The sequence below is a fragment of the Protopterus annectens genome, chromosome 6.part0, assembly GCF_019279795.1.
Source record: "Protopterus annectens isolate FY-2018-M chromosome 6.part0, PAN1.0, whole genome shotgun sequence".
Classification (NCBI taxonomy): domain Eukaryota; kingdom Metazoa; phylum Chordata; order Ceratodontiformes; family Protopteridae; genus Protopterus; species Protopterus annectens.
The window spans coordinates 388,431,324-388,446,361 of NC_056737.1; the positions used below are offsets into that span (position 1 = coordinate 388,431,324).

General features: G+C 38.8%; 1 protein-coding gene across 7 annotated transcripts in view; it reads right to left on the reverse strand.

Annotated features, from left to right (window-relative positions):
• Positions 1-15,038, reverse strand: part of RALGAPA1 (Ral GTPase activating protein catalytic subunit alpha 1) — a 5,382,632-nt gene that overhangs the window by 2,110,071 nt on the left and 3,257,523 nt on the right. The window lies entirely within an intron of this gene.

A 15,038-nucleotide genomic window follows, 5' to 3' on the forward strand; every position in this document is an offset into this window, starting at 1 on the left:
CACTCTGAATTTGGGCACTCTCACAGATTTAGGAAAGCAAAATCTACAACTGGTTTCCAAGCATTTTCTTTCTTTGGCACTAGGAACATTCTTGAATAAAAACCCTTTACCACCTAGGAGGGAGAAACTGGTTCTATCAACTCCCTGAAACAACATGCCATAAAGAACTGGTGGAAACAAAATAATCTGAGATGGAGAATGATGAATGACCCCCTGGAAAGGAAGAACATCTCCCACTGCCATCTGTAACCCTGATAAATGATTTTCAGAACACATTTATCTAAAACTACAAGTTGCCTAAGAAAAAAAAAATGAAGATTCAGACTTTCTGAGAAAAAAAATGGCCAGGGTGGGAGTGGGTTACAAGGTCTCTTGAATGGGCATTCAAACTTGCTGGACTGTTCTTGGTTTTGGAAGGTTCGAGTCTTTTTTTTGGAACCCCCTTGCCATTTCTTCTTAAATGTCTGTTTACCTGTATTTTGTTGAGACCATTCATTCTGCTTTTTGCCAGAACTGGATGAGAACATAGAAAATCCCTTGGAAAAATTGGAAAAGGATGGCTGAAAAGTCTCAAGAGATTCCCTGGATCAGCCTACCCTTTTTAACACACTTTATGGTCACCTCTGCAGCAGAGGAGCCAAACACAATCTCTAACCAAGAGTGAATTTAAAATCTCACTTTTATCATCATCTGGGAGGTTCTGAAAATGCAGCCACATAAACCTCCTCAAAACAGTACCAGTGGCCATTGCCTAGAAGTGTCAACTGATTCATAATCACACATCATAAACAATGAGTAAGTGACCTGTACAACAGAAAAAACTAAATAATTTAAACCTGATTTTTTTTCTCCCGAGAAGAAACTGCAGATAAGCCATTAAACCATTCTTTACACTTTCACAATTAGTTAGAATAAACTTTAACATATAAGCCTGACGATTCAAAACTTTGAAAATCAACACTGCAGAAGTATAAACTTTGTTTCCCATACCAATCAATAATTTTCTCATTCTTATCAGAAAGAGTTAAAACTGGAATGGACTAGGTGCTTAGCAGAAGTAGAATTAACAAGAGTTCTAAGCTGCTGGCTCAGGTTTGGGAACAGTATATACAAATGTAAAAGACTGAGGAACTTAATACATTCTCTCTCTGCGTTTTTAGGAAAGGCTGGCTATCAGGAAAATTGCAGGCAGTAATAAACACATCCTCTAAAGCAGACAGAACAGGAGACAATGGTGCAAGACCTGGAAAATCCTTCTGTAACCATTCATAGCCTTTTCTTTAAAACGTCCATATTCAAACACTGGCACATTACAGCAATGATCTCAGGGAAAGGGAAACTTCCATAGGGAGACTTAAGAACTGAGCTCTCCCCTTAGTCTGAATCAGAAATCCGAGGGAAGAAAATTGTCTATGTCCCTGCTTCTTCCTGTTCAGACTCAGAATCTTAAATTTCTTCTGGAAAAGGGCTGTCAGTCTTTCTTTTACCAGAAACTACTTTACAAGAAGTATCAACAGCCTGAATTAAACCCTGAGCCAGACCCAATAAACATCTCCTAGTCAAAGATGCATGTTTAGTTTTCTGTTTCTTTTTGACAGGAAAAATGAGGCCAGCCATGTTATTGAGTAAAAAATTCAGCAGCACCACCACGGCTGAAATATGTTCCACTGGATAAAGAAACAACCGTCGCTCAGTATATCAAAGTAAAATAAAATTCTTTAATTGTGATGTCTTAAAAACTAATCTCTCTTGAGAGCAATAAAAAGACAAAGAAATACTCTATGGAATAAAATAAAAGTCCCTTTGTAGTTAAGAAACGATAAACGCTTTCGGTAAACCCTCATCAGATCATAATTAGGCAGGGACTCCCTCTTTCATTAATAAAAGATTGACAGCCAATACAAGTATAACAATGAGAACTCTATTTCCTCCATTCATAACGAATGTACCAATCATGTGGTTCACTTAGGGACACACCCTTCAGCTAGCCAATCATTGGTCTTCTTGCCTTCAATACAGGCTTCAAAGGAATCACGGCATTTAAACCAGGAGGGTGATCAGCCCGTAGGTTAATAATCCATTTAACTTCACTGGGTTCAGTTTTATTAGAGATATCTCCTTGTTTCATTCCCATGTGAATCCGTTCAATAACCTTAAAAACAAAAGTGTGTGTGGGGAAAGATTTTATATGTGAGGCAAGGGCATTATGTGTATCCCCATCGCTTATGTCTCGCTAATGCCTTAAGATTCTATTCTTGAATATTTAGTTGGTTTTACCAACATAAAAAGCGTAGCATGATATACAGGTAGCTAAGTAAATCACATTTGGAGTACTGCAGGTGGCTATGTGCTTAAAGGTGTAACCATGACCAGAATTAGGATGCTGAAAAAAGTTGCTGTTATCTATAGAATCACAGGCCAAACAGTTCCCACAACGAAAGGTGGTCCTAGGTCCAGACATCAGTGGTTTGGAGAAGCCATCTTTGATACATAAGAGCCTTTTAATATTCTTTTTATTCTTGTATCCAAAGCAAGGTGCATCTCGTATGATTTCTTGTAATTTAGGCTCCTGGGTGAGGATGGGCCAGTGTTTCTGTATGACATCTTTCACCTGAGCATTATCAGTACTATAAGTAATCATCAGTCTCAGTTTGTGCGTACCAAAGTTATGTCTCACTTTGGTCTTGGCAGCAGCAACTGGGGCTTCATTCTGATTCTCTCTCCATGTGAGATCCTTCGAGGGAGATCAAGTATCCTTTTCAGTGCAGCCCCGTAGATGTAAGCGCCTCCACAATTACTGTATTTCTTTTTAAACAACTGACTCTTGGGTGCACCACCTCAAGTTTTGTGTTATCTCATTGTGCAAGATATTCCTGGTGACATGTCTAGGATGCATGCTACTTTTATGGAGATAAAGATTTCTCCAAGTACCCTTCCTGTGCAGGGCTATATCTATCCAGCCTCCTGCTCTTAAAGTGATATTAACAACCAAAAAATTGATAGATGAATGAGAACACTGTCATGTGAACCTAAGAATGAAGTAGTGTGGTTCAAGTAATCAAGGAATAAACAAATTGTTCCTCCTCACCATCCCATAACAAAAAAAATGTCATCCACAAATCAACCATAAAAAAACACATGTTGGTAACCAGGGGTTGGTGGAACTGAGTAACATGGACCCTTTCCCATTCTGCTAAGACAAGGTTAGAGTACACACAGGGGGTGCCCATGGCTACCCCCAGCGTTGCCAAAAGATGGACTGACCAGAAACAAAAAGGTTGGTCTCTAATATAATTTCCAACAACATACATAGTATGTTGGCATTCAATCCAATGGTGTCCTGGGTTAAAACCCTCCATATGGTCTCAACCCCATGGTCATTTGGGATGGATGTAAAAAGGCTGTTAAAGTCCATGGGGGTTAACAAAAGGTTAGAAGAATCCGTTATTTCATTCATGACTGTATGCAGCTAAGTCAGAAAATCATATGTATCATGTAGGACAGTTACTGTATTGACTAACACTGACTTGAGTTCTTTATCAACAAACAGAAACATAGCCTCTGCGATCCAAACTTGTCCTGAAACTACTTGACGTAAAGGGGGATTCTGAAGGTTCTTGTGAATTTTGGGGAGACCACTTAAGGAAGTTTTATTAATGGTAGTAGCGGCTTCCTCAGGGATAGGTATAGCATTCTAATACAACAAGGAAACCTTCCATGCTCCCTCTCCCAGAACCGACAAAAGCGGTTCTCCCTTGCCTACTGAGGGGCCCCAACAGCTGCTGAGGACATAGCTAATCTCCGGTCCACAGCTGCTCTAGGTGCTATGCCAAAGGGTTCCAAAGTAAAAGATGAGTGGTCTGAGGTTCAACAAATGGCAACAACAGAGTCACCAACCTCCAGATGAGTCAAACTGCTCACCTGATGTGGTGGCAAAGTCTGTTTGCTTAATTTTTTTCTTTCTGTGGTTAGAAAAGGACCAACCATGGGACTTGCTAGTCAGTTCCCTGGTCAGTCCAAAATGGTGCATCTTTTTAGTGGGAAGGCAATCAGCAAATGCCAGGAAACACCATCAGTCTAGAAAAGTTACTATTTTGACAGAAAAAACACAGTAACATGCACTTTAAAACACTATGCCAGTCCCACAAAAGAAAAATGAACAATTTCTCCACAGAAAAATACTTTGTAAGTTTACACCACTTTTATAATGACAAAAAAACGGGCTCCATTAAAACTATGTTACAGTCTTATGACAATCCATTAAAGCACAATACTTCATGCTTTAAAATAACTTTCTTGAAGAGAAAGGCGAAAAATCAGCAGCACAAATAGGAAAAATGGATGCTTTTTTTTTTCCAAAAGGAACTTATTTACCCAGCAAAAGAACAGCGCAAGCCAACTGTCAAGCTTTGAAAACCTAATAGGAACACACTCTTCAGTGGCAGTAAAGCTTTTAAGGCTTTGTATCCAAACTTGTCTTTTAGTCAGCTCATCTTGGGGCTGCCTGACAGCTTGGGTGTGTAGAAGGTGCCCCATAACTTTTGGAAGCCAGCCAGATGTTTTAACCTTGGCAGAGTATAAGCCATACAACTAAGGTGATTGCAGCAGTGATGAATATGATGCACATTTGTATTTTCATCTAGATTACACAGGATTTGGGCTCTGTTTTGCTAAGGATTAGTTAGAGCATAATGACTAGCAGCACCATGACACTGCATCAGCTTTCTCAATCTCCTCACTGGCCCTGTACATCATTCAGGTAGAGTGCAGTGGATGCTGACACTGGGCCACTACACCCAGTGCATAAGGAGAAGAGCTGGTGGGAGCTGATGGTCAGTCGATGGGTGAAAACAAAAAGAGAATAAATGGCTATCTTGTGGCTTGCAGAATACAGGTTTGGGTAGACATTCAGATATCTGTTATATATCATTATGGGGGAGCCATGGCTTGCTGGACGCTTGCACTGGAGTACTCAGTTATGCATACAAGATGGTAGCTTCATCTACATAAATGAGAAGATGCCAAGGACAATGGGATGTGAATGTTTTATCATCATGTACAGCATACATTTGGTGTTTTCATTCTTTTTATTCCTTGAAAGTTGGCTGATCAGCAGCTCTGGACCTTGTTCTTCGGTAAAAAAGTAAGTATTATATAATTCTATTATAGGACAAACACACAGAAACAAACATGAACGACTGAGAGGAACATCAATTCACATATGGCATTGTGTTCTGGATGTTGAAGGAAACTCGATCACTTGGCTAAAAAAACAGGAAGACTTTGCAAGCTCTCCACAGAAGGCTCTCCAGCTGAAAAATGAACTTGAGAGCCAAGTACAGTGATACAACAATGCTAACTGCGATTCCAGCAATCAAAAGCTTTAAGGACAACAGGAGCAACTAATACCAAAGTCATCCCTAAACATATATCTTTTAACTATATACAATACTGCTTACACTACTTGAACTGTTTGGTGTGCCAGAAAACTACAATGAGAAGTGATCTTTTTTTTTCTTCAAGAACTCCATTTGCTGGGTAGCTCTACTTGCATTGCTACAGATGGCTTGCACCTCTTCTTCCAAGGCTTCAGCATATGGCTGGAGTCTTTGCTGGCCCCATACTTTTCTTAGGAAACGTCTTAACCAGAAAATTAATCAAATACAAAATCACATCAAGGTGACTCTACTCGGTACAAGAAGTTTCAATAACAAAATGCTCAACCTTGAGGCATTCCTACAATTGGAGCTCATCCATGTATGTGTGTGTAATCAACAAAACTTGGTTTAAATGATCAGATGGCATCCCCACCACACTTTTGTGCCTTCCATGCTTTAAGATCTGATAGTGACTCCATATTTGTGAGACCACATCATATCTAGGCAGTTTCCTGGAGACCAAAACTCACTGAAATACTAATCACACTAAATAGGACCAATTATCAACTGAAACTCATAGCTTGTTACAGGGCCCCTTCTATGTCCCCTGAGAATCATACTGAGTTCCTAAGTATACCACTTCCCTTAAGCAAAAGCTCTCTTATCCAGACAGACTTCCAACTGCTTCAGCTATGCTTTGAATCCAAGTTATACCCCAAAATTCCTACTTTTAATAAATAAAAACTCCCTAGACAAGACAGTCACAAAACTCACTAGAGGGCAAATATCTTAGATGTGATTCTTACAAATATAACATCTGTATGTACCATTCTCTTGGTATTGCCCTCCCAAGTTAAGTCTAATCAAAAACTGGTAACATTTGCCTTTAAATGCCATTGTCAGGGATTAAGTATTTCAAATCTTACTCAATTCTATGATGAAGTACCCAAACTTATGTATAACAATATCACTCAAGATATTGATAGAGCAAGTAGCCATCCCACCCCCCACACACACAAATAATCTATGCTCATGTAGATAAACGGATAAATCTGACAGTCCGACCAAATCTAGACATAATAGGAAATTTAAGAGCAAACCATCCTGGAGGTCCACAAACATAAACAACTATATAACAAAATAAAAAAACAACTCCTTTAAGTATACAGCAGAACAAATGACTCTCAAATCAAGGTTAATATTAAGGTACTGTCAAAAAATTAAAACAAAATTGCCATTAGGAAAACCATGGTAGCCCATAAGTGCAGACTGGCACTGGAAGCTAAGGATAATTTAAAAATCATTCTTTAGCTACATCAGGAAACTACTCAGAACTTATTCAAAATGACACTAGCTGCTCTGATGCAGTGGACATTAAAAAAAAAAATACTAGGAAACAAACAAACATCATCGCAGAGGCATATATCCTAAACCCACTTATTCTGGATGATCTCAGACCCCGTCATCACTAAATAACAAACACTGAAATTGCTTTCAAAGAGTTAAAGTACATCCTCCTTTTGGCCTGATAATATACCTTGCTGCATAAAAAATACTACTAAAAAGGCAATGGTAGAACCACTCCTTAAATTATTAAACTTCAACCTAGTTACTGGCCTTGTCCATGAGGACCGGAGCATAGCAGTTGTAATGACATTTCACAAAGGTGGCCCCCAACATGAACCCTGGAAATTACAGGTCCATCAGTTTGACATGTCTCATCTGCAAAGCTATGGAACTTATCATAACTGATCTCATTAACTATGACATTACAAATCTTAACAGACTTGACCCGCAGCAGTTTGGCTTTGTCAAGAGTAGATCATGTCTAATGAATCTAGTTAACTTCTTTGAAAGAGCAAAACAAGCTGCTGACAGTGGTCATGCTATACATATGTAATACTTAAACCACACCAAAACATTTGATACCATTCCTCACGTTAGCATAATAAACAAGCTAAATGTGTTTTAAATAGATCCCTATGTAGCAAGATGGACAGCAAACTGGCTAAAAAGATAAAACCCCCACTGTGAGGGTAGGAGGTTCTTTCTCAGAGTAAGAATGTAACTAGTGGTGTTCGCCAGTGCTCAGTACTAACACCTCCATTGTTTAGAATCTACATTTCATACCCCCTGATCAAAAACCAAGTTAATCGCTTAACCAAGTTATCTGACTGCAAACTAGTGTTGTTCTTAAGTTCCACTCTGATGTCCAGAGCCTCCAACATGAGCCTACACTTGTCAACACCTGGTGTTCAAACAATGGACTCAAAAGTAAATGCAAAAAAGAGCAATATTGTCAGTTTGTTAGACAACCCTTTCCCCCAACTTATAGCATAAAAAACCTCATTGCAAAACCAGAAAACAGTTAGAACCCTTGGAAAATGGGTTAATATTTTCATCATCTTTAATCATCAAGATGTCCTTCTACACAAAAGGAGTATCTTCCATATCTGAAGAAGTCACTGCGCCCTTGCATTCTGCTTCAAAGCACACTTTGGGGTGTACCAAACCAGACTGTCAAACATCTGAAATGCCTTAGATTATCCTAATTAAAAAACTCATTAGTTTAAGACTCTCAAGCTACCAGAAAGGACATGAAGCACTCTCCCCTTATTGAGGGGTGATCTGTGTCTTGCCTTCCATGCCACTAGAAATCCAGTAGCCCAGGCTTTCTTGGATCACCATAAAAATCAAATAATCTCACTAATGCTAAGAACAGAGACCTAAACATACATCAAATAAATAAAAGATGGTGGAATAGTAGATTGGTTAAGGAACATCTTCTCCATCTCTGGAACAGACTCCCATTTCAAATTAAGTAGTGCAATACATTACATTCCTTCAAATGGTAACTAAATGACTGGATGGGTATTCAAAAATTTACTCCAGGTTTAAATGGCCTAATCTGCCTTAAAAAAAGAGGTAATGGCTAAAGGTGGATACTGGCACAGAGCGATTAGGTTACATTACTTCGCATCTCCAATGATCCTTAATTGCTGATCATTTTTAGCTAATCAGTCCCTCTAAGGAGGGAGAAAAAGACCTGTACCAATTGGCTAGACAGAGAGACCAAGCTAGTAAAGATGTGCAGCAGGTAAGGGTGATAAAGGATAATGAGGGAAACGTACTCACAAGCGAGGAGTGCGTGTTGAGCAGATGGAAAGAGTACTTTGAGGGGCTGATGAATGAAGAGAAAGAGAGAGAGGGTCGGATGATGTGGTGATAGTGAATCAGGAAGTGCAACGGATTAGCAAGCAGGAAGTAGGGACAGTTATGAAGAGGATGAAGAATGGAAAGGCTGTTAGTCTAGATGACATACCTGTGGAAGCATGGAGGTGTTTAAGTGAAACGGCAGTCGAGTTTTTAACTAGATTGTTTAATGAAATCTTGGAAAGTGAGAGGATGCCTGAGGAATGGAGAAAAAGTGTTTTGGTACTGACTTTTAAGAATAAGGGAGATGTGCAGAGCTGCAGTAACTACAGAGGGATTAAATTGATCAGTCACAGTATGAAGCTATGAGAAAGAGTAGTGGAAGCTAGGTTAAGAAGGGAGGTGATGATTAGTGATCAGCAGTATGGTTTCATGCCAAGAAAGAGCACTACAGATACGATGTTTGCTCTGAGAGTGTTGATGGAGAAGTACAGAGAAGGTCAGAAGGAATTGCATTGTGTCTTTGTGGATTTAGAGAAAGCATATGACAGGGTGCCTAGAGAGGAGTTGTGGTATTATATGAGGAGGTCGGGAGTGTCAGAGAAGTATGTAAGAGTTCTACAGGAGTAAGAGTGCTACAGGATATGTACAAGGGTAGTGTGACAGTGGTGAGGTCTGTAATGGGAGTGACGGATGCATTTAAGATGGAGGTGGGATTACATCAAGGATCAGCTCTGAGCCCTTTCTTATTTGCAATCATGATGGACAGGTTGACAGACGAGATCAGAGAGGAGTCCCTGTGGACTATGATGTTTGCAGATGACATTGTAATCTGTAGTGAGAGTAGGGAACAGGTGGAGGAGACCCTGGAGAGGTGGAGATATGCTCTAGAGAGAAGAGGAATGAAGGTCAGCAGGACTAAGACAGAATATATGTGTGTGAATGAGAGGGAGGACAGAGGAATGGCGAGGAAGCAGGGAGTAGAGGTGGTGAAGGTGGATGAGTTTAAATACTTGGGATCAACACTTCAGAGTGATGGTGAGTGTAGAAGACAGGTGAAGAGAGTACAAGCAGGATGGAGTGGGTGGAGAAGGTCAGGAGTGATTTGTGACAGACGAGTACCAGTAAGAGTGAAAGGGAAGGTCTACAAGAAGGTAGTGAGACCAGCTATGTTATATGGGTTGGAGACAGTTGCATTGACAAAAAGTCAGGAGTCAGAGCGGGACGTGGCAAAGTTAAAGATGTTAAGATTTGCACTGGGTGTGACAAGGGTGGGCAGGATTGGGAATAAGTATATTATAGGGTCATCCCAGGTTGGAAGGTTTGGAGACAAAGCCAGAGAGGCAAGACTATGTTGGTTTGGACATGTGCTGTGGAGGGATGCAGAGTATATTGGGGAAAAAGATGCTAAGGATGAAGCTACCAGGTAACAGGAAAAGAGGAGGGCCTAAGATAAGGTTTACGGATGTGGTGAGAGAAGACATGCAGGTGGTTGGTGTGACACAGCAAGATGCAGAGGACAGGAAGAAATGGAAACAGATGATTTGCTGTGGCGACCCCTAACGGGAGCAGCCAAAAGAAGTCGTCCCTGGAATAATGGCTATTTTTTCCTCTTTGTATTTAAAAGACTATATATCCTAAATGGCTCAACATTTGTTCATTAAATTTTGCTGGAATGCTATTGTCATAATTATCCGTAAAACATCACTGTACTGACCACATACCCTCAGAGTCTCAACTATTCCAAATTTTGCAGAGGGTGCCAGATTTTTGCCTCACATTTCTGATATACACCTCATAACTATGTTTTTGTCTGCTAAATCACTGTGAATTACAATTAGTCATGTCAGACATTAGATTTTCAAAGTTGTTGTTATGAAAGCATAAGTTGAGGAAAAAACTGTTGTTCTGTTCACTTTTTAAAGGAATCACGGCAACATTTGAAACCACATTTGAATTTGATCTTTCATCTCTTCATTACTTTTGTATATTTCAAACATTCTTAAGCAACATTGAGAAGTATGCCTCCACTGTACTCTCTGAAGCAAATACTTTACGCTTACCTAAACACTGCTGTCTACTGTTACTGTGTCAAAGTGTTCAACTAATAAGGGTAAAACTTCATTATTATTATTTGAAGACATACAAAGTTTTGTGTGTGTTTTAACTTAATAGATTACAGGGATTTTCTGGGTGTGCTCGATTTTTTTGCTTGAAAACATCATTAAAATAAAGTCTTGCAAAATGTGATACAAGTTACAATGTTGATGAGAAAAAAATGTATAAAGGAATGACCTGCCAAATGTTAATGGGTGCATGTACCACAAAAGCTGAAAAATAGACAATTAAAAAAGTAGACATATATATTAATTGGAAGTGATGACTTCTCACCATAATGAGGATATTTTCCACATTATCTTGGAATGTGAATGTTCTCACAGGTATAGATCAAAAGCTAAGAGTATTGAATTATATTAAGAAATGTAGAGTGCAGACAGCAATGCTACACAAGGCACATATGGAAAGAAGCGAGCATATGAATGTAATAAAGGATTTCAGGATGAACATTCAGTACAGTATCAGACAAAGGAAAATGGGAGTTCTTACACTAACTTCTAGCTGAGTTCCAACAGTGAAAGAAGAGGGGGAAAGATAATAATGGTAGATTTGTGGTAGTTAAGGGGCTACTAGCAAGGGAGGACGATTATACTAGCATGTATTTATATTTCACCTAAAACTGCTATTATGGAGCTTAAGAAAACTTTGGGAGAAATAATCAGCTATCAGCAGTGAATTCTACTTATTGGTGGAGGCTGCAATTTGGTTTGCAACAGTGAGGATATACACGGGGATCTTGAAATGAAAATATAACAAAGAAGGGTAGACTTCAGAAGAAATTTATGAAAATATTTGGCATGGAAGATGTGAATTCAGTAGTAGAAACTCTGAAAGAGTTTACATATTATTTCCTAAGTTACAATAACTGGGCTAGACTAGACAAATTACATTTCACAGGAAAGTGCATTTAATTGAACGGTCTGACACACATCCAGTAATTGTTTCAGGTCATACGCCAATAACTAAGACAGGAAAGTTTCCATGAATAGATGGTATTCCTGTGGAACTTTGGAAGCTAAGAGGGAAGAAAGAGATAAAGACCTGGAAGGCTTTGTTAACAGTATTTCAAAAGGAGGGGAAGCACCAACATACTGTAAGAAAGCTGCGGTGGCTGTAATACCTAAAGATGGTAAAGACCCATCAGAACCAACATCACATTATAGCCCCATTTCCATTTTAAAATATAATTATAAAGTGTCTATGTCTATAATAGCTAAACCAATTGCAAAGGTGTTGCCAAAATTGAAAAATATGGATCAATGTAGTTTTGTGGAGGAGAGGCAAAGATCTGAAAGCATTAAAAAGAACAATGATGATCCAGAGGGAAGCAGTGTGTAGGAAAATACCACTGCTGTTGGTGGGTCTGATGCAGAGAAAGTATTCAACAGAGTAAGCTGGGATTTTAGGAGTAGGGCAAATTAAGCATTTGCATTCCTAGATATAATAATAAGGTTGATTAGAAGGGTATATACAAGGGATCAGAGACAATAATTCAAGTGGGAGGGCTCCTCTCTGACAAGTTGTGTCTGAAGAGAAGAACCAGGTAGGGGTGTCCTCATTCCCGTTTATTTCCTTTACATTTAGAGCCACTGGCAAAAAAATAAGGGACTCAGAAATTCAAGGATATAAGTGATATAGTAATCAAGAAAAGCTGGCTTTATTTGCAGACAATATTATTTTGTACCTAATAAAACCAGAAAAGGACATTTCAGAATTGTGGAACACCTTGAGACAATTTCAAGTCTTTTTGGGATATAAAATTAATGAAAACAAAACAAAGTCAGTAGCTGTAAAGTATGCACCCATAAATGAATTAGTCCAGCAAAACCCATATTTATGGGGGCATGATAAAATGACGTACTAAGCAGGATGGATTAAAAAGGATACTGTTGTGGCAGTAATGATATGTGGGAAGAGACTAAAAAGATAATACAAAAACTGAGAAACTGGAAGCTCTTGTTTATGGATATAGATAGCAAATACAAGTAGTAAAAATGTTTTCAGTCCATTTAGTTTTATATACAGGGCAGGCATATTTTTATCAACCAAAGGAGAAGTTGCAGACAAAAATTAATAGAGTTGAAAGAATTTATCTGGGAGGGGAAGAAGGCAAGGGTCAAGTGGGATAAGATGAACTTCCAACAGAGCACGGCAGTTTAGAATTACTTAATTTGAAGGAATATTTTAGAGCTACAAAGTCAAGACTATATATATATATATATATATATATATATATATATATATATATATATATATATATAAACACAAGCAGAAAATTATAATTTAAAATGGAAAAGGATGATGATTAAACAGTGAGGAAATTCAAGAAATAAGGAGGCAGCTGGAAATTGGATGCAGATCCTTACGAACAATGACAGCCACAAAGAATACTATAGTCTTAAAGTAGCAGAAAGTATTCTAAGAACTAAGCTTACACAAGAATGGAGAAAGGAAATTTTGCCAATAGGGATGACTGCAATTAGGGGTACAGAAAATAGGCAAGAGGGGGATGGAATTTGCAAGAGAAAACTAGCAAAGGAACCAAGAAAAACTGGAAAGGGAAATGTAATAGACTGATAGATTGGGAAGAGGCAAAGAAGACATTTGGACTGCAGGCTATAGACTGCCTTCCCCATCAAGGACTGTTATCAGAGTAAAGGCAAAGAGAAAGGGATAGGGGAATCCGAGACCTGCTCTCGTCAAGTTTTTAGTTGAATCGAGAACAGCAGCTGCTGTTAAAAAAGTGATTATTAGTATGGCATATACAATATTGCGCAATAACTACAGGACTCAATCAGAGGAAGTTAAAAAATTGAGGAGAGAGATTAGACAAGCAATTCTCAAGGAAACAATGGGAAGATGTATGTATGGCTCCCAAGTATGCAGCAAAGTCTAGAAGATTTAGGATTTTTGCTTGGAAGTGTTTGCATAGGTATTTCTATACCCCAAGCAGGCTCCAGAGAATTTTACCTTGAACAGATGGCAAATGCTGGAGGTGTGATCGGGAAGAAAGAAGCAACTAGGAACACATGTTTTGCATGTGCAATGCGTTGGCAGACTTTTCTGTCAGAAATATTGGGTGAGCAAATGGGTGTAACTAAGGAAATGATTTTTTCAGCTGGGATATAGGATCTGAATTCCCTAGATATAGTAAGGCCTTGTTAAGTTTAACTCTGGCGGCTGCCCAAAAAAGCAATTACTAATAAACGGAAATCAAAGTATAAACCAGCTGTATTTGAACTACTGAATATTGCAGCAGAGGGAAAAAATAAGTGTTATCTTTACACAAGGATAGGAGCAAATCATATAGAAAACAATGGAAATTGTGGGAATAATACATGCAGAATAATGTTATGGAAAAGGAGTGAGATTTAAGAGAAGGCAGGAAATGAGCAATTTATGTAATGTTGGGCTAAGGATAGTTATATAAAAAGCCATGTGTGACATATAATACTTGTAACTAGGAACATGTTAATATGGTTTGTTTTCTTTTATATAAATGTATGTCTGTGTATATCTTCACAGATAAGTCAATGTTTGCGTCTTTCGGCTTTTCCCTGTTAGGGGTCGCCACAGCAGAACTCCGGTCCGCTAATGATTGGCAGTAGATTTTTACGTGCTGGCTTGCCGGGCCTAACGCACAACCTTCAATGAAGAAACGCCCATTCACGCATGTCACCACATGGAAGACACTCTAAGAATCGAATGGGCAATGTCTAACTGTGAGGCGACAACGCTACCACAGCACCACACAGATAAGTCAATACATGTGTTAAAATAGGGAAAAAAAATCAAAACGCACTCAAACTTTTATACATGTATATACTCACACATGTATACATTATTCTATTGCAATTTTTCATAAAGCTCAAATAAGATCTTGCGAGATGCAACAAGCTGTCTTGTATTGTGTGGCGACTCTGACTGGAAGCCAGGTAGCTTAGGAATTTGCACTCCATACGATCACATAAATGCAGATATGTTTTTTTTTTTTATACCGCCGATCATGTTCCTTAGCTTTGCACTGCACGGTTCATGGAGTAACCTGAGAAGTCCTGCTAATAAATAGTGTGACACTTTGTGACTCCTTACTTCTAAGCAAGGAGTTGTGGGCACACTCAATGAGATTTTGTTTAGAGTGAGGAGCTGCCCCCCTCATCCTATGGTTACAGCTCCCTTGAAGGAGGATAAATAGGGTAGAAAACTTAACAGTAGAAAAGAAAAGCACTAAAGAAGCTGAAGTTGGGCCTCACTGAGTGCCACTAACATAAAATAACTCAAATAAAGACCTTATCCCCCCCAAACACAATACTTACTAATGATATTTCTGTCACTATCTTCTTACCTACCTATTTCTGAATCCATGTTAGCTGGGATTTGTGTACCTAA